This window comes from Vespa mandarinia, chromosome 5 (assembly GCF_050613455.1).
Source record: "Vespa mandarinia isolate Hongniang chromosome 5, ASM5061345v1, whole genome shotgun sequence".
Lineage (NCBI taxonomy): Eukaryota > Metazoa > Arthropoda > Insecta > Hymenoptera > Vespidae > Vespa > Vespa mandarinia.
This window is the reverse complement of record NC_140814.1, coordinates 2245001-2272500: the sequence shown is the minus strand read 5'-3', so window position 1 is coordinate 2272500 and position 27500 is coordinate 2245001. Positions and strand designations below refer to the sequence as shown.

Here is a 27500-nt window from a genome sequence, read left to right as displayed (position 1 = left end):
GAAAGGAATCTTTCCATCAGCGCCAGTATTGGTGGCCTGCCTCTACCCCCCCTCCCTCCCTCGATCTCAATTTTTCTTCGTCGTTTTACTATCGTTCTTTTTCTATCTTTTTATTTTTCTTTTCTTTTTTTCTACTTTTCCTTGGTTTTCTTTGCCGGTTCCCTTTATTCTTCTTCTTCTTCTTCTTCTTCTTCTTTTTCTTCTTCTTCTTCTTCGGTGCTTTTTCCTTTTCCAAGATTTTTCTTTCCTTCTTTCTTTTATTTTTACTCTTGCTTTTTTCCCTTTTTTTCGTTATTTTCTTTTTTATCTGTTTCTTCTTCTTTTCTTTCTTATTTATTTTTTTTCTTTTTTTCAATTTCATCTCCTCGTCGCGCGGCCACTATCACTACTACTGCTATCGTCACTCCTCGATGGAATTTTACAGCGAAATAAAATTCATGGGACGTGGCGCATCGTACAAGAAAGCTACTTCTCCTTCGCGGGTTCTGCGTTTGATTGTAGAAAAAAAAAAAAAGAAAAACAAAGGAAAAAAAATAAGGAAAAAAAAAGGAAAAAATCGACGAAGAGGAAGAAGAAAAAGAAGAAGAAAAAGAAGAAGAAAAAAGAGATCTAAGGAGTTTATTTTCTTATTTCTTTTATTTATTTTCTTTGTTTACTTTTTCAAATTTTTTCCTTCTTATCTTATTCTTTTTTTTTTCTCTTTCTTGATAAATACTCGTCGCTTGTAAAATAACAAGTATTATTGTCATTGTTTTTATTTTCTTGATCGTATCGTTCAATCATAATTATATCACATTCGATGATTCGCGCTCGAGATAGAGCGAAGGATATTTGAGAGTCAGCTAGCATCATCAATAAAAATATCAAGGTAATGACGATAAACATTTGATTAGGTCTTGTCAAAGGTAAGGATATTATTTAAATAACATCGTGTTTTTTAAACGTTCATTCTATTAATAAATTCGGATCATTCAGGAACATTATCGTTCAAGTAAATCGTCCAGTCTATAATTTAATATAAGTGTTTATTAAAGATCACCTTCGCCATATTTTTCTATGATCTCCGCTAATAGACTTAACTATCCAGTCACATTGTAATACATACTCGCGTGGAATAATAATTTTCTTACGTAACTCCCATGAAGACAAACAGAGAGAGAGAGAGAGAGAGAGAGAGAGAGAGAGAGAGAGAGAGAGAGAGAAAGAGAGAGAGAGAGAGAAGAGCAATTTACTGTGTGCCTATAATGTATATATACATACATACATACATTATACATACATACAAACTAACATCATAAATCTACATGAATGTTTTCAAACGAATTTGCACGTTTCAATGACATTAAAGTTATCTGTGGAGTTTTGTTCTCTATACGTTTTATTGATAAAGTCGTTGTAGCATATAGATTTTTATTTGCATTATTCAACAAATAATAATCAATTAGCGAGAGACCATTGATGTTATCTCGATGTATACATACATATATACATACATATATATATATATATATATATATATATATATATATCTTGCCATGCGTAAAGGTTAAAACTATTTCTTCATTGTCATCATAGTCAATTAACGCGATAACTTATATTTGAAAAGATACGATATCATGAAGATATTAACCCTTGGAAATTATTAACTCTTCATAAAATTATTATAAAATAAAAAATTATTATTAAAATAGTATCTTATCTCTCCGTCTCTCTCTCTCCGTCTTTCTTTCGGTCTCTCTCTCTCTCTCTCTCTCTCTCTCTCTCTCTCCGTCTTTCTTTCGGTCTCTCTCTCTCTCTCTCTCTCTCTCTCTCTCCCGTTCTCTCTTTCTTTCTCTCATCTTTCCTTTTTGGCATTTATGTTTTTGTTTCTCTATTATTCCTCCATCGAAGATTATACCGAATCGGTGTATCTTAACGACGATTATTGTTTATCATTAAAATGTGTTGTTTTGATAAAATTAAACAGAATGAGATCAGCAAATTTTTTTGCGATAAATATATTATTATATCGATTTCTTTTTCCGCTTTTTTTCTTTCAACATATTTCAATGACGCAACATATTTCAACGTTATTATTCAATTTCATTGGCCAAATCTCTTACTTTCTTTTTCTCTCTTGTTCTCTCTCTCTCTCTCTCTCTCTCTCTCTCCCTCTTTCTCTTTAAATTTTAATCACAATGGCACGTGGAAAATGATTATTCCTCATAGATTACGAACTCAACACTTGAGCGTACTCCCTTCCATCTTCTCTTCATTCATTCTCACGGAAAATACCGAAATACGAGTCACTCAGCCATAACGCAACGTATTATTATCGAATATGCCATGTCACGTTTTATTACTATTAATAATAATGAAATTCCGCTTATGTCTGTTCAACGTAAATATATATATATATATATATATATATATCACCGATGTGAGCATGGATTAAGCTCGGAATAAACGATATAATCTTGTACAAAATACATTCACTTCGATCCTTGTTACATAGTAAACACGATGTAGTTCAATGAAACGCTTGTACTATTTGCTATATTCTGTATATATATATAAGTTTGTAAAATATTCGTCGAGGTTCGAAGGATCTCTCGTTTATCTCAATTCTCCGTGTAATTCTGTGCTCGGTCTTTTTATGGTTTCTTTTTTCTCTCTATGTTTTTTTTTTCATTTTTATTTTTCTTTCATTTATTTTCTTTTTTTTTTTTTTTTTTTTTTTGACGATCCATTCGTAAACCAGACACATAATATGAATATATAGATGATAAAAGAGAGACAATTGTAATATTCAATGAACAATATTTTCCTCTTGCAATGTTTACGTGTATCCATCGTTAATCATACTGTGTATTCATCCAGTTGATATTTTTTAAAAATCATTTTCAAGTGTTTATAATATCGGAATATCGTATCGAATTATAACGAGTCAGATTTTATTTTATCCCTTTTTTTTTTCACATAAAAAAGAAAAGATATTTACGATGCAATTAATCGATCCCGATAAATGAATTTGTTATTTATCTTAGAAACTTTTGTTTTTTTTTCGCGAAAGGAAAGACAATTGAAACGACCGTGACTTATCGTACGACGCATTTAGTGTCAATTATCGTTTAAACGAGGAATTAGATCATTGGATAAAAAGTTTAAAGAACGATTTATCAAATTATTTCTTCGATAGTGATAACGATAGATCGAAGAAGTAAAAGAAAATAACTAGAGTGAAAGAAAACATTTAAAATATTTCTATTTAATTCGTTAATATAATTCATACAGTTAAAAATAAGGTTCATTTAAAAGAAAGTAAAGTATGTATGTATTTGAAAGCTTTTGAATATATAATAATTAAAACTGAACATTATACGTTTAAGTCTAATCAATAGTAATAATCTAATCAATAAAAGTTGCATTTTATATTCACTTTTAAACATATTCAATCGGTCGTATATAAATGTAACTCATTTAAATATGTAAACACACACACATACACACACATATATATATATATATATACATGGATACATTAAAATTTAGATGAATATATAATGATACAATTATTTTAGTTATTATTTATTCACACCTTAAGTTTTAATCGTATGACCATTAGCAACGCTGTTAGTGTGTATCTCAGTTTTATTCGTAGTAGTATTATCATCAGGAGTACTATTAGATAAAGAATTTTCAAGAAGAGGATGAATATCATTTCTTCTCTCCAATTCTATCCAAAAACCATTTTCAGCGGTCATGCTGATTCCTTTCCTTGATAATTGCAATGGATTTTGGGTTTTCGAGAAAGGCTTTAGATTACATCTTGCCAACAAATGGAATATCAAAACTTTCATCTCGAGTAGAGCGAATCTATTACCAATGCACATTCTAGGTCCCAATCCGAAGGGTAAGTAGACATTGGAATTGTTAATCTCCTTTCCATGTTCCATGAATCTTTCGGGATCGAATTTATATGGATCCTCGAAATATTGTGAATCGTGATGGAGTCCATAAATTGGGAACCATACATTCGTACCTTTTTTCAAGAGAAATGGTTTGCTATTTGGTAAACTTGGTGGTAACTCGTAACTCTCGGTGCAAATTCTGTCGAGGAAAACAACAATCGGATATCTTCGTAAGGATTCGCTTATCACGGCATCTAAATATTGCATGTTGTTGATAACCTCATAAGTTAGATTTCCATCAGTCTTTTCAATGGCCTCGTCAATCTCTGCCTGTATCCTTTTCTGTATATCAGGATTGACACAAATTTCATGACAGGTGAAACACATGGCCGTGGAGACGCTATCAAAGCCACCAAAAAAGAATATGAACGCCTGAGCTACTATATCCATAAGTGGTAGATCTTGTCCCATTTCGACTTTCTTGTTTCTAGCTTCCATCATCAATTGTATCACGTCCGATCTTACGATCTTATTACGATCTCGAGTGTTGATAACCTCCTCGACAACATCCTTGAAGAAATTAGCTACAGTATCGGGTATGAGCTTGATGTTGAATAATTTCGTGATCGTTGGAAAACTACGTATCAGAAAGAATTTCAATGTTTTAATACCATCGAAGTTGGTTGCCTTTCTACCGAGAACATAAAAGTCGTTGTTTCGATCTTTCATAGAATTAATACTAATGCCAAAGGCGCACGTGGCTATTACATCATTAGTATATCTCGTAAATACATCTTTCATTTCTATCCTTTTCTCTTCCTTTGGCATCTTGGATAAATAATCCGTAAAATCTGCTCCGCATTCGTTCATCAGTTTGAACATACCTTTAAGCTTGCTCAATGTAAAAGCTGGACTCAACATCGTTCTGGTCTCCCTCCATCGGTTACCTTTCAAGGAAAATAAATTCTTTCCAAAAAGTGGATCCGATACCTCATCGACGAAAGATCGATGATCCGGGAAATTATCAAAATTCTTTACTGCAATCATTTTGATCAATTCCGGGTCACGTATTACAATTATTGGATTGCCCATATCGAAGAAACCAACGTATTTTGCTTCCCGATTTATGTTGTACATATCTATCGTTAAATCGGCCATCGTTTTTTTACGTAAAAATGCTAAACCCATGTTTCCCAATAATGGCCATGGTTCTATATATGGTAAACCAATTTTTTTGAAATAGCTCAAGTCCTTGAAGACATAATAATAAATGCTTAATATTACTATCACAAAGGCTAAGATCATCGCCCAGGCCTCCATCTTGAGTTCGATTAAAATAGAATACTCGTCGTTAAAAAATAAATCAGTGGGGAAGTATCGGACACGTTTCACTTGTGAGAGATAGTAACAGACTGACGTTCCTTCTCGTGAACACTCTTTAATATACCCAGTAATATCATTCTATACCTCTGACGTAATCTTCCATTTGTATGTTTGACAATTTACAAATTATCATATGATATGAATTTTTTTCTGATATCTTTCCCCCTCCCACCCCCCCCCAAAAAAAAAGAAAAAGAAAAAAATAATTTTGATAATACTTCTTTTTTTTTTGTACTTTTATGGAGAGAGAAGAAATATTTACGAAAAAAAACTTTTAATCTGATTTTTTATTCTGATCATCTGATAATGAATTATCTCATTTCTACAATATTCTAAGTCAATAAGATTTTTAATTTTCTTGTCTATGTAAATTTTTATGATTGACGATAGAACATATTTATATGATGTAAATTGAAATTAATTTATTGAAATTAATTAAACGAACTGAAATTCAGTTCGCAATGATTCATACAATTTACTTTATCGAATGAATAAAAGAAAAAACAAATTGCTTTCATATAATCATGCAATCGAAAGACGATTCTTAGAATTTTAACACGATACAATCATGATGGATATCGTTGATCATTATCATTGAAATTACATGAATTTTTATATCTCGCTCTTCTCTATATTTATTTTATCCAATATAACGTCTACGCTTTTTTCTTTATTTTTTTTTTTATATAATGCTTATTTTACTTTAACGTTCACATATATATTTTTTGTTTTCTCTTTATAATTATCAATTCCTATTATAAAAGAAAGAATTGTAACAAAAAAAAAAAGGAAGAGTCACCATTGATAAATAATAAATTAAAAATTATAATATCGAAAGATAAGAAATATGACGATAGACATAAGACATATGTTTTGATAAATTTCTATCGGTGTTATCTATTGATTATTACTTATCCGTCTAGAATTGCATTTACTTTACTTTTATATTTTATCGTTTCCGATAATAAAAGAGATATTTTTGAAATAGAAATAATCTTTTCATCGATTGATATACGTATTTCTATGAAATCATAGAGATTATTTGTATATATACGAATATATTTATATATATATATATATATATATATGTATTTTTTTTTCAAGAATATAGTATATTTTCAAGAAATAATGATCATCTTATTCGAAAATGAAAAAACATTTTTTTTCTCCATTTTCATAACGATAATAAAAAAGAATTATATTTACATATACTTATATATAATTTACATATCCTAGTAGTTATTAAATTCATTTGTATTATTTAATAAAAAAAATTATGCAATTTGATTTCAACGGGATTGACGTGTAAACGCATGTGATTCAAAACACGATCGCGCATAATAGAGTACAACGAGTAAACAGGAAATTTAGCACGTGTTACGTTTCACTCGCATATACATATTAGATGAGTTCATTGTGATAAAATAATATATTTTTATACTTCGTTTAGATTTTATATTTTTAATCGTATTGACAATTATCAATCCCATTAGTCGATGCGTTAGTTTCAGTATTATTATTAGCGGAGTTAAATAAACTTAAATAAAAAATTCTCAAAAGTTTTATTAACATCGTTTCTTTCGATTAAATCCATTCAAAAAACATTTTCGCCAGTCATATTATTATGTATATTCCTATCTTGGATAATCGTATAGAATTCTGATTTTTGTAGCATGGCTTTAGATTCTTGCCAACAAATGAAATATAAAAACTTTCATCTAGAGTAAAATGAATTTATTACTAATGCATATTCTAGGTTCCAATCCGATAAGTAAATAGATATCGGAATTGTTAATAGTTTTCCCATGTTCTGGAAGTGAATTTATATGGATTATCGAAATATTTCGGATCGTGATAGAGACCATAAATTGGAAACCAAATTTTTATGTCTTTTTTTTAGTAGAAAGTATTTATGGCCTGGTAAAATCGTAATTAACAGGACAGAGTTAGTTACATAAAATTTTATTAGCATATTATACATCCATACGGATTCATTCGATTCAGATAAAACTATTTTTTTCTAATTCCTCGTTTATCTCTTAAGCTTTGACCGTATGACTAATAGCAATGCCATTGGTAAACGCTTCGGTTTCAGTACTATCATCAGTACTATCAGTAACGTTATTAGATAGAAAATTCTTAAGGGCAGGATGAACGTCGTTTCTGTTTTCAAAATTCATCCAAAATCCATTTTCTGCCGACATGCTGATTCCTTTTTTGGATAAACGTAATGGATTCTGAGTTTTCGAGCAGGGCACCAGATTACACCTTGCCAACAAATGAAATATCAAGACTTTCATTTCCAATAAAGCGAATCTATTACCAATGCATATTCTAGGACCCAATCCGAAGGGCAAGTAAACACCAGAATTGATAATCTCTTTTCCGCGTTCCATGAATCTTTCGGGATCGAATTTGTACGGATCTTCGAAATATTTCGGATCATGATGAAGTCCATAAACTGGGAACCATACATTCATGTCTTTTTTCAGTAGTAAGGGTTTACTTCCAGGTAAACTTGGTGGCAGTTCGAAATTATCGACGCTCAATCTGTCAATGATTACAGCAATCGGATATCTCCTTAGGGATTCGTTTATCACGGCGTCTAGATATTGCATGCTATTAATTACGTCATATGTTAAATCACCATTAGTCCTTTCAATAACTTCATCGATCTCTCTCTGTAATCTCTTTTGTATATTCAAATTGACGCCAATTTCGTGACATGTGAAACACATAGCCGTGGAGGTGGTGTCGAAGCCACCGAAGAAGAAGCTGAACGCCTGAGATACTATATCCATCAGAATTAATTCTTGTCCCATTTCAGCTTTCTTATTTCTAGCTTCCATCATTAATTGTATCATGTCCGCTCTTACAATATTATTTTTATCTCTAGTATTAATTACCTCCTTGACGACGTTTTTGAAGAAATTGTTAATCTTATCGGGTATTAGCCTAATTTTTAATAATTTCGAAATCGTTGGAAAACTTCGCATCATTATGAATTTAAGTGTTTTAATACTGTCGAATTTGGTTGCCTTTCCACCAAGAACGTAAAAATCATTGTCGCGATCTTTCATAGAATTAATACTGATGCCAAAGGCGCACGTGGCTATTACATCATTGGTATATCTCGTGAATACGTCCTTCATTTCTATAGTTCTCTTATCTTTTGGCATTTTATATATGTAATCCGTAAAATCCGCTCCGCATTCGTTCATCAATTTAAGCATGCCTTTAAGCTTGCTTAACGTAAATGCAGGACTTAGCATAGTTCTAGTTTCTCTCCATTCGTTACCTCGTAAGGAAAATAGCATCTTCGTAAAGAGCGGATCATGTTCGCCGTCTACGAAAGATCGATGGTCCGTGAAATAATCGAAATTCTTTATAGCGATCATTTTTATCAATTCGGGATCACGTACGATCACTACTGGATTGTTGAAATCGAAGAAACCGATATATTTGGCTTCCGGATAGAAATTGTAAGCGTCAATAGTTGCATCGGCCGCCGTTTTTCTTCGTAAAAATGCTGAACCCATGCTGCCCAATATTGGCCATGGTTGTAAATACGGTAAACCAATTTTCTTAAAGTAATTCACGTTCTTAAAGGTATAGTAATAAATGCTAAGTGCCACTGTCACGACGGCCAAGATCATCGCCCACGTCAACATTGTGTTTATGTGTAAAAAAAAATTTGAGAGAAAGAGAGAAAGAGAAAGAAAGAGAGAGAGAGAGAGAAAGAATAACAACCGACGAAATTATAGCGACGGCGTTTCGTGTTCGACTGACATTTCTTGTTAGGAATTCTCGTTAATATTGAACATATTATCGGTCTGTGTTAGTGACGTCATTCCTTTTTACAGTATCGTGCGTCTGCAAGTATGCCAGCGTTCTCATGAAATATAAACTGTAAATTACGCCTTAATAAACTACAACTCTCGTGATATCGTGAAAATTTATTTGTAATGTCAATGACTGAATTCTTTAATACAGTACATAATATCAATTGTGACATTATTCATTTTATTTTTTAGTATTGAATAATCTCTTAGCCATGCCATGTTTTCATGAGGCGTTAACCACGTAAATTGAATTACGGTTTTCATGGGCTACAATTCGCGTTTACGTGTTTTCGTTAGGATTGCTTGTGACGTTAATATTTCAACGAGTCAGTCTTGACATGATTAAATCGATATGATTACGAAATTTCGGCAAACTGTCGGACTTAGATTTCCGAAAATTCTGTTACTTAATAACCCCTACTCTTTATAAAAAAAAATAGAACGTATACGTATATATACATATGTATGTGTGTGCGTATGTATGTGTGTGTGTGTGTGTATGCGTGTGTGTGTGTATTGTATATAGATCGTATATGTATGCATGACGTACACCATCTATTTAAATTAATCAAACGAATAAAGAATTCAATTCGCAATCACGGTATGTTTTTTTTTTTTGTTGAATGAAGAAAGCAAATAGCGTTTACATTACTCTTGTACCTTATCTGATAATAGAAGAGATATTTTCGAACTGGAAACAATCTTTTTGTTGACGGATATTTATTTACATATATATCAAATAAAAGAGATTGTATAGAAAGATGTGATTCATAAAAACTTCAAGTTAATCAACAGATAAAAGCGTTTTTAATATAAAACGATATATAGATATTCACATATAAGTATGTTTTCGTAAATAACGATCGTTATTTTCCAAGAAGGCAAAATATTTTTTTTCTCTTCTTTACCATAATATTAATAATAATAAGGACAACAACATATTATTTAATATGTCGTAATAAAATAATGGATACACTTAAATTACTCTCTAAACTGATATGCAATTCAATTACAATACGTATTTCCGTGTAGTTGTGTGTAATTCGAAACACGATAATCCGCAATTGTGTAGAATACGTTGCGCGAACGCATAATCCCGATTCGATGCGCCTAACATTTCACTTACGAACACACACACACACACACATATATATATATACATATATATATGCACACAGGTATATATTAAATGAGTTTATTATAATCCAACCGTTTTCATTATTTATTCTTTACATCTAAATTTTTAACCGTATCATTAGCGACGTGATCATTATGCATCATCACAATCTGACAATTTTAATATTATCATCAATATTGTTATCAGTTAAAAAAATTCTTGAGATCAGGCTGAACATCGTTTCCTTCCTTTAAATCCATCCAAAAATCATTTTCACCAGCCATGATGAATTCCATTCATGGATAATCGCATTGGATTCTGAATTTTGGTGGAAGGCACGAGATTGCACCTTGGCAACAAATAAAATATCAAGATTTTCATTTGAAGTAAAGTGAATCCATCACCATTGCACATTCTAAGTCCCAATTCGAAGGATAGATACGCATCGAAATTGTTAATCTCCTTAACGTAGTTCACGAACCTTTTGGGATCGAATTTGTATGGATCAACGAAATATTTAGGATCATAATAGTATCCATGAACTGGAAAGGAAACGTTCACGTCTTTCTTTATTAGAAATGATTTCGTGCTTTGGTAAATTTGATGTTAGCTCGTAACTATTGACGCGAATTCTGTTAATAAATACGAGAAATCGATCCCATCGTAGGGATTCATTTATAACGGCGTTTAATTATTGCATGCTGTTGCAACGCAATTGTAATTACGTCATAGATTGGATTTCCATGAAATTTTTTCAAGGACCAAATAGATCTCATGCCGTAATCTCTTTTGTATGTTCAGACTGATATCAATTTCTTTGACAAGTAAAGCATATAACCGTGAAAACGATTATCAAAAAAGAATTTAAAAGATTTAAACTATTTTGTCCATCAGGATTAGTCCCTGTCCAATTCTCAAGGTTTTCAGGATTCTCTTGATCCTAATTTCTATCATGAATTGATTGACTACCGATCATACAATTTTCTTTCGATTTTTATTTTCCTTCTTGATAATATTCTTGAAAAAATTAACAATCTCATCGATTATGAGCATTGAAGAATCTGATTATCATTGAAAAACTTCGAAGGCAAAGTAATTATAAGTAGATATAATATCCATCATCATACGTAATTGCCCTCCCCCCCCCCGAGAACGTGAAATTCATTCTCTCGATGCTCCCATTGAATTTAATATTGATACCAAAGGCGCACAATGACTATTACGTCATTGATATATCTCATTAATACGTCCTTTATTATTGTCGTTTTACTTTCCTTTGTCATTTTAAATAGATAATCCGTAAAATTTGCTGGCACGTTCATTTGTCACTTTAAACATATCCATTAGAGTATTCAAAGTAAATATAGAACTCGTTCTATTTTCTATTTTTTAGTTATCGGTTGATCATTAAGAAAAATAAATTCCCCCACTGTACCCTACCCCTGCTCCCATAAAAATCTGTCCTTGTTCCCATAAAAAAAGAATCCCATAACTCGTCGACCAAAGTTCGATGTATCAAAAAAAATCATTTAAATTCTTACTTGCGATCGTTTTTATCAATTATGCGTTACGAATCATCGAAACAGGTTTAGACGAATCGAAGAAAACATTGTATTCCTTTTTCTAATCTATATTGTAAGCTTCGATTATTATATCAGCTATCGTTTTCTTACGTAACTATGTTAAACTCATATTGCCAAATATCTGCCATGATTTAAAACAGGATACATCAATTTTCTTGAAGTAGTTCAAATCGTTGACGACGTAATAATAGATGCTTAGTATCAAGGTCATAATAGCTAAGATCATAGTCCAACTCCATCGTGAGTTGGCTAAAAGAAAGAGAATGAGATAATGTTAGGTAGAGAGATCGAGAGATAAAGAGATAGAGAGCGAAAGAGAGAGAGAGAGAGAGAGAGAGAGAGGGAGAGAGAGAGAGAGAGAGAGAGAGAGAGAGAGAGAGAGAGAGAGAGAGAGAGTAGGAGAATCTGCGCAGTTATATTGGCTAGAGACAGTGGCCTACTAGTTTCTTCTTGTGAATTCTTCTTAACACAGCACGTATCAATTTATGCCGCTGACGTAATCATCACTTTAAAACCGGATATTTATCGCTTATTAAACGTTTTAATTTTCTTTCAGATCTTCTGGAAAGTATATCCTTATTATTATCGTAAGAATAGTAATATTTTATCAATAGATTTTTGTTATTTAATAATTCTATTAGATCATTTTTTTTTTATATAATGAAGTGAATATAATAAAATCTTTTCTATAAATATTTGTCAAATATTATAAGATTTTAGAAAATAAATGCCTTAGCAATTATATATATATATATATATATATATATATATATATATATATATATATATTTATATGTATATATATATACATATAATATGTTATGTATACATGATGTATATGATTTATTTGAATTAATCACATAAAAAAGAAATTTACTTTACGAGCCGTATAATTTATTTTACCGAATATGAAAAAATAATCTCTTTTTTTCGCATCTTATTCCATCCCATTTTCGATTTAGGAGTAATAATTCATTAAAGGATGGACGCGTATATATTAAACCAAAAAGATTATTTAAATGAGTCCTTGGAAAAAGTCTATATTTAGTCGATCAATATAAAAGAGCCTTTTTAAAAACATAAATATATATCTAAAAACATATTTATCGTTATATATAAATAAATATATAATTGTAAATACTGATGGACCTTCATTATTTTGATTTAGCTTTTCATAATAATAATAATAATAATAATAATAATAACAATAATAATAATAATAATAATAATAGTAATAATAATAATATATATATATATATATATTATTTACATTTTAGTTAGCTAAGCGATACACTAGTTATATTCTCTAAAACAATATGCAATACAATTACATGATCTGCTTAAAGCGTAATTCAAAACATGATAATGTGTAATTAAGTAGATTACGATGGGCAAACTAGTAATTAAGATACGACGCACCTAACATTTTATTAACGTATATATACACAGTGCATATATAAATATATATATATATATATATATATATATATATGTATGCATATATTAAATGAAATTTCATTATATAATTATATTTATCATTTATTATTTAGGTCTTAAGCTTTAATTGCATGATCATTAGCAACACCATTAATCGATGTATCACTTTTAATATCATCATCAGTAGTGCTATTAGGGACGAAATTTTTAAAAGCTAAATGAACATCTTTTCTTTCCTCTAAATCCATCCAAAAACCTTTTTCAGGGGCCAAATTGATTTCTCTCTTGGATAACTGAATAAGATTCTGGGTTTTAACAGAAGGCTTGAGATTACATCTTGCCAATAAATTAAATATCAAAACTTCCATCTCCAATAAGACGAATCTACTCCCAATGCACATTCTAGGTCCCAAACCGAAAGGTAAGTAGATGCCGGAATTGTTGATCTCTTTTCCATGTTTCATGAATCTTTCGGGATCGAATTTATACGGATCCTCGAAATATTTCGAATCCAGATGGAATGCACAAACTGGGAACCAAACATTCATGCCTTTTTTTAAGACAAAGGGTTTGTTTCCAGGTAAACTTGGTGGCAGTTCGAAATTCTCGTTGCACATTCTGTCAAGAATAATAGCGATCGGATATCTCCGTAGGGACTCGCTTATCACGGCGTCTAGATATTGCATGCTGTTGATAATGTCATAAGTTGGATTTCCATTGGTCTTTTCGATGACCTCGTCGATCTCTCGCTGGAGTCTCCTTTGTATGTCCGGATTGACACCAATTTCGTGACAAGTAAAACACATAGCAGTGGAGGTTGTGTCGAAGCCACCAAAGAAAAAGATGAACGCCTGAGCTACTATTTCCATCATAGTTAATTCTTGTCCGATTTCAGCTTTTTTGTTTCTAGCTTCCATCATCAGTTGTATCATGCTCGTACAATATTGTTTTGATCTCTAGTATTGATTACCTCCTGGACAACGTTCTCGAAGAAATGACCGATCTTACCGGATATGAGCTTGATGTTGAATAATTTTACAATATTTGGAAAAGATCGAATAAGGAAGAATTTTAGAGATTTAATACCCTCAAAGTTTGTTGCGTCTCTTCCGAGAATATAGAATTCATTTTGCGGATTTTTCATCGAATTCATACTGATACCAAATGCACATGTAGCTATTACGTCATTAGTATATCTCGTGAAGACGTCCTTCATTTCTATAGTTTTTTTATCCTTTGGCATTTTTGATAGAAAATCTGTAAAATCTGCCCCGCATTTGTTCATTAATTTGAACATACCTTTTAGTTTGCTTAAAGTAAACGCCGGACTCAACATTGTTCTAGTTTCTCTCCATCAGTCGCCTCTTAGAGAAAATAAATTCTTTCCGAAAAGAGGATCCTGTACCTCATCAACGACACCTCTGTGATCCATGAAATTATCGAAACTCTTCATTGTGATCATTTTGATCAATTCAGGATCACGAATAAGTAAAACCGGATTACTCATATCGAAAAAACCAACGTATTTTGCTTTTGGATGCAGATTGTAAGCATTTATAGTTAAATCAATCATCGTTTTCTGACGGAAAATTGCTTGTCCCATGTTCCCAAATAACGGCCATGGTTCCATATATGGTAAATCAATTTTTTTGAAGTAGTTCCAGTCCTTGAAGATGTAATAATAAATGCTGAGTACCACTGCCATGAAGGCCAAGATCATTGCCCAGGTTTCCATCATGTGGTAGAGAAAAAACTGGTTATGAAAGAAAGAATTCTCGATGTTGCTCTGCGAGAGTTTGTAGACTACTGTCGTTTCCACTCACTCTTCGGTAATATAACATGTATCAGTAAGATACGTCACTGACATAATCTTTTATTTTCACACTTGAGAATGTATAACTAGTTCTATATATGAATCTTATTCGTCATTTTTTTCTTAAATTTTTTATATCTCTATGTTATTATCGTATAATAATAATGAATATTATATAAAGAAATGTTCTCTTTTTAGATTTTTCTATTATCTCATCTTTCGTGACTTAAAGAAAAATAAAATGATTGGAAGAAAATCAGTCCGTCGATAAACAAAGTGCTTTTTATAAAAATTGTCGAAATTATACAATACAATTTTTAAATATTTATGATAGAGTAACCGTTATAATAATCCTTTATTAAATTCTGCGAAATATATGATTTTAATTACTTATTAATCGTTCATAAAAGTTATACACGTCACATACTACTCGTATATTTCTTAATGTGAGAAATAAATTGTATATACTTTGCTTTTATATTTTGATAATGATAAAGACAGTTCATTGTTAAATTAACCGATTCGTTAATGAAGGCTCATGTATCTATAAAATTAAAAAGATTATTTATATGTAACCCAGAAAGATGAGCAAAAATAACATACAAATAAACATCTGCAATATCTTGGAGATAAATATATTTTCGTAAATAATTTTCGTTTTTTTTCGATAATAATGCAACATTTTCATTTTTATAATAATTATAATCATAATAAAAATTTCAATTGTAATGATACGTTATTTATATCATAGTAAGGTAACAGAAATATTATTTTCTGGAACGATATGTAATCCAATAACAAGACGATATGTGCATAGCTGCATATAATTTAAATGACGTTAATCCCTGATACTGCGGACTACGATGCACAAACATTTAATACAAATTCAGTATCCCTAATATTTCGACGACAAAAATATATATAAACATTTACATGTATACTTTTGATGAGCTACACGTAATACTATTATTATCATTATTTTTATATCTTAAGCTTTAATCGCATGACCATTAGTAACACCATTAATCGATGCATCACTTTTAATATCATCATCAGTAGTGCTGTTAGGGATGAAATTTTTAACAGCTGGATGAACATCATTTCTTTCCTCTAAATCCATCCAAAAACCTTTTTCAGCGGCCAAATTAATTCCTCTCTTGGATAATCGAATAGGAATTTGGGTTTTAGCAGAAGGCTTAAGATTACACCTTGCCAATAAATTAAATATCAAAACTTTCATCTCCAGTAAAGCGAATCTATTACCAATGCACATTCTAGGTCCCAAACCGAAAGGTAAGTAGATGCCGGAATTGTTGATCTCTTTTCCATGTTTCATGAATCTTTCGGGATCGAATTTATACGGATCCTCGAAATATTTTGAATCCAGATGGAATGCACAAACTGGGAACCAAACATTCATGCCTTTTTTTAAGAGAAAGGGTTTGTTTCCAGGTAAACTAGGTGGCAGTTCGAAATTTTCGTTGCACACTCTGTCAAGAAAGATGGCAATCGGATATCTCCGTAGAGACTCGCTTATCACGGCGTCTAAATATTGCATGCTGTTGATAACGTCATAAGTTGGATTTCCATTGGTCTTTTCGATGACCTCGTCGATCTCTCGCTGAAGTTTCTTTTGTATGTCAGGATTGACACCAATTTCGTGACAAGTAAAGCACATAGCCGTGGAGACAGTGTCGAAACCACCAAAGAAAAAGATAAACGCCTGAGCTACTATGTCTATCATAGTTAATTCTTGTCCGATTTCAGCTTTTTTGTTTCTAGCTTCCATCATCAGCTGTATCATATCCGCACGTACAATATTGTTTTGATCTCTAGCGTTGATTACCTCCTGGACAACATTCTCGAAGAAATGACCGATCTTACCGGATATGAGCTTGATGTTGAATAATTTTACAATATTTGGAAAAGATCGAATAAGAAAGAATTTAAGAGATTTAATACCATCAAAGTTTGTTGCGTCTCTTCCGAGAACATAGAATTCATTTTGCGGATTTTTCATCGAATTCATACTGATGCCAAATGCACATGTAGCTATTACGTCATTGGTATATCTCGTGAAGACGTCCTTCATTTCTATAGTTTTTTTATCCTTTGGCATTTTTGATAGAAAATCTGTAAAATCTGCCCCGCAATCGTTCATTAATTTGAACATACCTTTTAGTTTGCTTAAAGTAAACGCTGGACTCAACATTGTTCTAGTTTCCCTCCATCGGTCTCCTCTTAGAGAAAATAAATTCTTTCCGAAAAGAGGATCCTGTACTTCGTCGACGAATCCTCTGTGATCCATGAAGTTATCGAAACTCTTCACTGCGATCATTTTGATTAACTCAGGATCACGAATAAGTAAAACCGGATTACTCATATCGAAGAAACCAACGTATTTGGCTTTTGGATGCAAATTGTAAGCATTTATAGTTATATCAATCATCGTTTTCTGACGGAAAATTGCTTGTCCCATGTTCCCAAATAACGGCCATGGTTCCAAATATGGTAAACCAATTTTTTTGAAGTAGTACAAGTCCTTGAAGATGTAGTAATAGATGCTGAGGAGCACTGCCATGAAGGCCAAGATCATTGCCCAGGCCTCCATCATGTGATTTAGAAAAAAATGATTATAAGAGTAAAAATACGCGATGTTGCACTGTCAAGAGTTTGCAGACTACTGAAGTTTGCACTCTCTACTCGTTAATATAGCATGTGGCAGCAAAGATAAGTCATTTACGTAATCTTTTACTTTTGCATTTGAGAATGTACTGGTTGTATATATTAATTTTCTTTCTTACATCTCATCGGCATTTCTTTCTTACATCTTTTTATTATTTTATATTTATTTTATATTATTCTCGTAAAATAATTATCAATATTCAGTAAAGAAATGTTTTCATTTCAGATTTTTCTATTATTTCATTTTTCGTGACGTAAAGAAAGATAAAATGATTGGAAGGAAATCAGGAAATCGATAAACAAAATGCTATTTATAAAAAATTATTAAATACAATTTTTAAATATTTATGATCGAGTAACCGTTATAATAATCGTTTATTGAATTCTGCGAAATATATGATTTTAATCATTTATTAATCGTTCATAAAAGTTATACAAGTTACATACTACTCGTATATTTCTTTTAGAGGAAAATAAATCGTATATGCTTTGCTTTTATATCTTATCGCATTTGATAATGATACACAAAATTTACGATGTCAAATTAACCAATTCGTTGATGAACGCTCATATATCTATCAAATTAAAAAGATTATTTACATTTAATTAAGAAAGTTGGGCAAATGACAATCACGGATTTTTAATAAAAAAGAATATACATATAAACATCTGCAATAGCTTGGAGATGAATATATTTTTGTAAATAATGTTCGTTTTTTCCATAATAATACAACATTTTCTTGTTTATTTTCATAATAATGATAGTAATAATAATATCAATTGAAAAGATAAGTTATTTATATCGTTGTAAGATAAGAGAAACATTATTCTCTGAAATCCAATAACAAGATGATATGTGCGTAACTGCATATAATATAAATGACGTTAATCCCTGATACTGCGGAATACAATGCACAAACATTTAATACAAATTTAGTATCCCTAACATTTCGTTGACAAGTATATATAAACATTTATATATATACATTATTAAGTTAATCTTAATAGTATTATTATCATGATTTTCATATCTTAAGCTTTAATCGCATGGTCATTAGTAACATCATTAGTCGATGCATCACTTTTACTACCTTCATTAGTAATGCTATTAGCGACGAAATTTTTAACAGCCGGATGAACTTCCTTTCTTTCCTCTAAATCCATCCAAAAACCTTTTTCAGGGGCCAAATTGACTTCTCTCTTGGATAACTGAATAGGATTCTGGGTTTTAACAGAAGGCTTGAGATTACATCTTGCCAATAAATTAAATATCAAAACTTTCATCTCCAATAAGACGAATCTACTCCCAATGCACATTCTAGGTCCCAAACCGAAAGGTAAGTAGATGCCGGAATTGTTGATCTCTTTTCCATATTTCATGAATCTTTCGGGATCGAATTTGTACGGATCCTCGAAATATTTCGAGTCCAGATGGAATGCAGAAACTGGGAACCAAACAATCATGCCTTTTTTTAAGAGTAAAGGTTTACTTCCAGGTAAACTTGGTGGCAGTTCGAAATCCTCGTTGCACACTCTGTCAAGAAAGATGGCAATCGGATATCTCCGTAGGGACTCGCTTATCACGGCGTCTAAATATTGCATGCTGTTGATAACGTCATAAGTTGGGTTTCCATTGGTCTTTTCGATGACCTCGTCGATTTCGCGCTGAAGTCTCTTTTGTATGTCAGGATTGACACCAATTTCATGACAAGTAAAGCACATTGCAGTGGAGACAGTGTCGAAGCCACCAAAGTAAAAGATAAACGCCTGAGCTACTATGTCCATCATAGTTAATTCTTCTCCGATTTCAGCTTTTTTGTTTCTAGCTTCCATCATCAGTTGTATCATATCGGCACGTACAATATTATTTTGTTCTCTAGCGTTGATTACCGCCTGGACAACTTTTTCGAAGCAATGATCGATCTTACCGGATATGAACTTGATGTTGAACAATTTTACAATATTTGGAAAAGATCGAATAAGAAAGAATTTTAGAGATTTAATACCCTCAAAGTTTGTTGCGTCTCTTCCGAGAATATAGAATTCGTTTTGCGGATTTTTCATAGAATTCATACTGATGCCAAATGCACATGTGGCTATTACGTCATTGGTATATCTCGTGAAGACGTCCTTCATTTCGATAGTTTTTTTATCCTTTGTCATTTTTAATAGACAATCTGTAAAATCTACACCGCATTCATTCATTAATTTGAACATTCCTTTTAGTTTGCTTAAAGTAAACGCTGGACTCAACATTGTTCTAGTTTCTCTCCATCGGTCGCCTCTTAGGGAAAATAAATTCTTTCCGAAGAAAGGATCATGTACCTCGTCAACGAAACCTCTGTGATCCATGAAATTATCGAAACTCTTCACTGCGATTATTTTGATTAACTCAGGATCACGAATAAGTAAAACCGGTTTATTCATATCGAAGAAACCAACGTATTTGGCTTTTGGATGCAGATTGTAAGCATTTATAGTTAAATCAATCATCGTTTTCTGACGGAAAATTGCTGGTCCCATATTTCCAAATAACGGCCATGGTTCCATATATGGTAAACCAATTTTTTTGAAGTAGTTCAAATCCTTGAAGATATAGTAATAAATGCTGAGTAGCACTGCTATGAAGGCCAAGATCATTGCCCAGACATCCATCGTATAGTTGACTAAAAACAAATTATGAGGAAAAAAACTCGAGATGTTGCACTGTCGAAAGTTCTTAGACTACTGACGCTTCCACTTTCTATTCGTTAATATAGCATGTGTCAGCAAGGTAAACCATTGACGTAATCTTCTACTTTTACATTTGAGAATGCACTAATTCAATATATTAATTTTATTCGACATTTCTTTCTTACATTATTTTTTTATTTTATATTTATTTTATATTGTTCTCGTGAAATAATTAGGGGTATTATGTGATGAAAGGTGTCCTTTATAGATTTTCCTATTATTTTATCTTTCGTAACGTAAAGAAAGATAAAAAGATTGGAAAAAAATCAGGAAATCGATAAACAAAGTGTTTTTTATAAAAAATTATTAAATATAATTTTTAAATATTTATGATCGAGTAATCATTATAATAATCCTTTATTGAATTTTTCGAAATATATGATTTTAATCATTTATTAATCGTCCATAAAAGTAATACGCCTCACATACAACTCGTATATTTATTTTAGAGGAAAATAAATCGTATATGCTTTCCTTTTAATGTCTTATCGCATTTGATAATGATACACAAAATTTACGATGTCAAATTAACCAATTCGTTGATGAACGCTCATATATCTATCAAATTAAAAAGATTATTTACATTTAATTAAGAAAGTTGGGCAAATGACAATCACGGATTTTTAATAAAAAAGAATATACATATAAACATCTGCAATAGCTTGGAGATGAATATATTTTTGTAAATAATGTTCGTTTTTTCCATAATAATACAACATTTTCTTGTTTATTTTCATAATAATGATAGTAATAATAATATCAATTGAAAAGATAAGTTATTTATATCGTTGTAAGATAAGAGAAACATTATTCTCTGAAATCCAATAACAAGATGATATGTGCGTAACTGCATATAATATAAATGACGTTAATCCCTGATACTGCGGAATACAATGCACAAACATTTAATACAAATTTAGTATCCCTAACATTTCGTTGACAAGTATATATAAACATTTATATATATACATTATTAAGTTAATCTTAATAGTATTATTATCATGATTTTCATATCTTAAGCTTTAATCGCATGGTCATTAGTAACATCATTAGTCGATGCATCACTTTTACTACCTTCATTAGTAATGCTATTAGCGACGAAATTTTTAACAGCCGGATGAACTTCCTTTCTTTCCTCTAAATCCATCCAAAAACCTTTTTCAGGGGCCAAATTGACTTCTCTCTTGGATAACTGAATAGGATTCTGGGTTTTAACAGAAGGCTTGAGATTACATCTTGCCAATAAATTAAATATCAAAACTTTCATCTCCAATAAGACGAATCTACTCCCAATGCACATTCTAGGTCCCAAACCGAAAGGTAAGTAGATGCCGGAATTGTTGATCTCTTTTCCATATTTCATGAATCTTTCGGGATCGAATTTGTACGGATCCTCGAAATATTTCGAGTCCAGATGGAATGCAGAAACTGGGAACCAAACAATCATGCCTTTTTTTAAGAGTAAAGGTTTACTTCCAGGTAAACTTGGTGGCAGTTCGAAATCCTCGTTGCACACTCTGTCAAGAAAGATGGCAATCGGATATCTCCGTAGGGACTCGCTTATCACGGCGTCTAAATATTGCATGCTGTTGATAACGTCATAAGTTGGGTTTCCATTGGTCTTTTCGATGACCTCGTCGATTTCGCGCTGAAGTCTCTTTTGTATGTCAGGATTGACACCAATTTCATGACAAGTAAAGCACATTGCAGTGGAGACAGTGTCGAAGCCACCAAAGTAAAAGATAAACGCCTGAGCTACTATGTCCATCATAGTTAATTCTTCTCCGATTTCAGCTTTTTTGTTTCTAGCTTCCATCATCAGTTGTATCATATCCGCACGTACAATATTATTTTGTTCTCTAGCGTTGATTACCGCCTGGACAACTTTTTCGAAGCAATGATCGATCTTACCGGATATGAACTTGATGTTGAATAATTTTACAATATTTGGAAAAGATCGAATAAGAAAGAATTTTAGAGATTTAATACCCTTAAAGTTTGTTGCGTCTCTTCCGAGAATATAGAATTCGTTTTGCGGATTTTTCATAGAATTCATACTGATGCCAAATGCACATGTGGCTATTACGTCATTGGTATATCTCGTGAAGACGTCCTTCATTTCGATAGTTTTTTTATCCTTTGTCATTTTTAATAGACAATCTGTAAAATCTACACCGCATTCGTTCATTAATTTGAACATTCCTTTTAGTTTGCTTAAAGTAAACGCTGGACTCAACATTGTTCTAGTTTCTCTCCATCGGTCGCCTCTTAGGGAAAATAAATTCTTTCCGAAGAAAGGATCATGTACCTCGTCAACGAAACCTCTGTGATCCATGAAATTATCGAAACTCTTCACTGCGATTATTTTGATTAACTCAGGATCACGAATAAGTAAAACCGGTTTATTCATATCGAAGAAACCAACGTATTTGGCTTTTGGATGCAGATTGTAAGCATTTATAGTTAAATCAATCATCGTTTTCTGACGGAAAATTGCTGGTCCCATATTTCCAAATAACGGCCATGGTTCCATATATGGTAAACCAATTTTTTTGAAGTAGTTCAAATCCTTGAAGATATAGTAATAAATGCTGAGTAGCACTGCTATGAAGGCCAAGATCATTGCCCAGACATCCATCGTATAGTTGACTAAAAACAAATTATGAGGAAAAAAATTCGAGATGTTGCACTGTCGAAAGTTCTTAGACTACTGACGCTTCCACTTTCTATTCGTTAATATAGCATGTGTCAGCAAGGTAAACCATTGACGTAATCTTTTTTTTTTATATTTGAGAATAACTATATTATATAACTATATAACTAATTCTATATGTTAATTTTATACGACATTTTTTTCTTACATTTTTTTATTACCTTATATTTATTTTATATTATTTTCATGAAATAATTATGAGTATTATGTAAAGATATCTTTCCTTTTAGATTTTCCAATTATTTCATCTTTCGTGAGGTAAAGAAAGATTGAATGATTGTAAGGAAGTCAGTAAATCGATAAACGAAGTACTTTTTATAAAAAATTATTAAATACAATATTTAAATATTTATGATCGAGTAATCGTTATAATAATCCTTTATTAAATTTTTTGAAATATATGATTTTAACCATATGAGTTTTATTTTATTTCCATAAAAGTAATGCTCCTTACATACAACTCGTATATTTCTTTTAGTGGAAGATAAATCGTATATGCTTTGTTTTTACATTTTATCGCATTTGATAATGTTATAAACAGTTTACGATCTTAAATTAACCGATTCGTTGATGAACGCGCATGTATCTATCAAATTGAAAATATTATTTACATGTAATCTAGAAAGTTGAACAAAAAGAATATACATCTAAACATCTCCAATATTTTGATGATAAATATATTTTCGTAAATAATGTTCGTTCTCATCGATACTAATGCAACGTTTTTTTTTTTATTTTTATAATAATAATAGTAATAATAATAATATCAATTATAATAAGATGTTATTTATATTGTAGTAAGATAACAGAATCACTATTTTCTGTAATCCAATAACAAGATGATATGTGCATAGCTGCATATAATTTAAATGACGTTAATCCCTGATACTGCGGAATACGATGCACAAACATTTAATCCAAATATAGTATCCCTAACAATTCGTTGACAAATATATATAAACATTTACATGTATACTTTAAACGAGTTAATCTTAATACTATTATTATTATTAATTGCATATCTTAAGCTTTAATCGCATGACCATTAGTAGCACCATTAATCGATGTATTACTTTTAATATCTTCATCAGAAATATTATTTGTGACGAAATTTTTAACAGCAGGATGAACATCCTTTCTTTCCTCTAAATCCATCCAAAAACCTTTTTCGGCGGTCAAATTGATTCCTCTCTTGGAAAAACGAATTGGATTTTGAGTTTTGACAGAAGGCTTAAGATTACACCTTGCCAATATATTAAATATCAAAACTTTCATCTCCAGTAAAGCGAATCTATTACCAATGCACATTCTAGGTCCCAAACCGAAAGGTAAGTAGATGCCGGAATTGTTGATCTCTTTTCCCCGTTTCATGAATCTTTCGGGATCGAATTTGTACGGATCCTCGAAATATGTCGAGTCAAGATGGAATGCACAAACTGGTATCCAAACATTCATGCCTTTTTTTAAGACAAAGGGTTTGTTTCCAGGTAAACTTGGTGGCAGTTCGAAATTGTCGTTGCAAACTCTGTCAAGAATAATGGCGATCGGATATCTTCGTAGGGACTCGCTTATCACAGCGTCTAGATATTGCATGCTGTTGACAACGTCATAAGTTGGGTTTCCATTAGTCTTTTCAATGACCTCGTCGATCTCGCGCTGAAGTCTCTTTTGTATGTCAGGATTGACACCAATTTCGTGACAAGTAAAACACATAGCCGTGGAAACGGTGTCGAAGCCACCAAGAAAAAAGATGAACGCCTGAGCTACTATTTCCATCATAGTTAATTCTTGTCCGATTTCAGCTTTTTTGTTTCTAGCTTCCATCATCAGTTGTATCATGTCCGCTCGTACAATATTGTTTTGATCTCTAGTGTTGATTACCTCCTGGACAACGTTCTCGAAGAAATGACCGATCTTACCGGATATGAGCTTGATGTTGAATAATTTTACAATATTTGGAAAAGATCGAATAAGGAAGAATTTTAGAGATTTAATACCGTCAAAGTTTGTTGCGTCTCTTCCGAGAACATAGAATTCGTTCTGGGGATTTTTCATCGAATTCAAACTGATGCCAAATGCACATGTGGCTATTACGTCATTGGTATATCTCGTGAAGACCTCCTTCATATCTATAGTTTTTTTATCCTTTGCCATTTTTGATAGAAAATCTGTAAAATCTACACCGCATTCGTTCATTAATTTGAACATACCTTTTAGTTTGCTTAAAGTGAACGCCGGACTCAACATTGTCCTAGTTTCTCTCCATCGGTCGCCTTTTAAGGAAAATAAATTCTTTCCGAAGAGAGGATCCTGTACCTCGTCGACGAAACCTCTGTGATCCATGAAATTATCGAAACTCTTCACTGCGATCATTTTGATTAATTCAGGATCACGAATAAGTAAAACCGGATTACTCATATCGAAAAAACCAACGTATTTTGCTTTTGGATGCAAATTGTAAGCATCTATAGTTAAATCAATCATCGTTTTCTGACGGAAAATTGCTTGTCCCATGTTTCCAAATAACGGCCATGGTTCCAAATATAGTAAACCAATTTTTTTGAAGTAGTTCAAGTCCTTGAAGATGTAGTAATAAATGCTGAATAGCACTGCCATGAAGGCCAAGATCATTGTCCAGGCATCCATCGTATAGTTGGCTAAAAAACAGATTATGAGAGAAAAAATTCGCGATGTTGTACTGTCGATAGTCCGTAGGCTACTGACGCTTCCACTCACTATTCGTTAATATAGCATGTGTCAGCACGATAAGTCACTGACGTAATCTTTTACTTTTGCATCTGAGAATCTACTAGTTCTATATATTAGTTTTATTCGACCTTTCTTTCTTAAATTTTTTATATTTTTATATTATTTTCGTAAAATAATTATGAGTATTATGTAATGAAATGTTTTCTTTTTAGAGTTTCCTATTATTTCATCTTTCGTGACGTAAAAAAAGATAAAAAAATTGGAAAGAAATCAGGAAATCGATAAACAAAGTGTTTTTTATAAAAAATTATTAAATATAATTTTTAAATATTTATGATCGAGTAATCATTATAATAATCCTTTATTGAATTTTTCGAAATATATGATTTTAATCATTTATTAATCGTCCATAAAAATAATACACCTCACATACAACTCGTATATTTCTTTTAGTGGAAGATAAATCGTATATGTTTTGTTTTTATATCTTATCGCATTTGATAATGTTATAGACAGTTTACGATGTTAAATTAACCGATTCGTTGATGAACGCGCATGTATCTATCAAATTGAAAAGATTATTTACATGTAATCGAGAAAGTTGAACAAAAAGAATATACATCTAAATATCTGCAATACCTTTGAGATAAATATATTTTCGTAAATAATGTTCTTTTTTTTCAATAATAATGCAACGTTTTCTTTTTTATTTGTGTAATAATAATACTAATAATAATAATATCAATTGTAATGATATGTTATTTATATCATAGTAAGGTAACAGAAATATTATTTTCTGGAACGATATGTAATCCAATAACAAGACGATATGTGCATAGCTGCATATAATTTAAATGACGTTAATCCCTGATACTGCGGAATACGATGCACAAACATTTAATCCAAATTTAGTATCCCTAACAATTCATTGACAAATATATATAAACATTTACATGTATACTTTAAACGAGTTAATCTTAATACTATTATTATCATTATTTGCATATCTTAAGCTTTAATCGCATGACCATAAGTAGCACCATTAATCGATGTATCACTTTTAATATCTTCTTCAGTAATATTATTTGGGACGAAATTTTTAACAGCAGGATGAACATCCTTTCTTTCCTCTAAATCCATCCAAAAATCTTTTTCGGGGGCCAAATTGATTCCCCTCTTGGAAAAACGAATTGGATTTTGAGTTTTGACAGAAGGCTTAAGATTACACCTTGCCAATATATTAAATATCAAAACTTTCATCTCCAGTAAAGCGAATCTATTACCAATGCACATTCTAGGTCCCAAACCGAAAGGTAAGTAGATGCCGGAATTGTTGATCTCTTTTCCATGTTTCATGAATCTTTCGGGATCGAATTTATACGGATCCTCGAAATATTTTGAATCCAGATGGAATGCACAAACTGGGAACCAAACATTCATGCCTTTTTTTAAGAGAAAGGGTTTGTTTCCAGGTAAACTAGGTGGCAGTTCGAAATTTTCGTTGCACACTCTGTCAAGAAAGATGGCAATCGGATATCTCCGTAGGGTCTCGCTTATCACGGCGTCTAGATATTGCATGCTGTTGATAACGTCAT

General features: G+C 31.5%; 8 pseudogenes; all 8 read right to left on the bottom strand.

Annotated features, from left to right (window-relative positions):
- Positions 1–739: 739 nt before the first annotated feature.
- LOC118441648 (cytochrome P450 9e2 pseudogene) lies at positions 740–5324 on the bottom strand (annotated as a pseudogene).
- A 1895-nt stretch (positions 5325–7219) lies between these two features.
- Positions 7220–9080, bottom strand: LOC118441647 (cytochrome P450 9e2 pseudogene; annotated as a pseudogene).
- A 3997-nt stretch (positions 9081–13077) lies between these two features.
- LOC118441655 (cytochrome P450 9e2 pseudogene) lies at positions 13078–14990 on the bottom strand (annotated as a pseudogene).
- A 683-nt stretch (positions 14991–15673) lies between these two features.
- LOC118441649 (cytochrome P450 9e2 pseudogene) lies at positions 15674–17763 on the bottom strand (annotated as a pseudogene).
- Positions 17764–18244: 481 nt separating this feature from the next.
- LOC118441653 (cytochrome P450 9e2 pseudogene) lies at positions 18245–20569 on the bottom strand (annotated as a pseudogene).
- Positions 20570–21279: 710 nt separating this feature from the next.
- Positions 21280–23422, bottom strand: LOC118441652 (cytochrome P450 9e2 pseudogene; annotated as a pseudogene).
- A 646-nt stretch (positions 23423–24068) lies between these two features.
- On the bottom strand, positions 24069–25924 carry LOC118441651 (cytochrome P450 9e2 pseudogene; annotated as a pseudogene).
- A 989-nt stretch (positions 25925–26913) lies between these two features.
- LOC118441654 (cytochrome P450 9e2 pseudogene) overlaps positions 26914–27500 on the bottom strand; it is a 1667-nt pseudogene continuing 1080 nt past the window's right edge.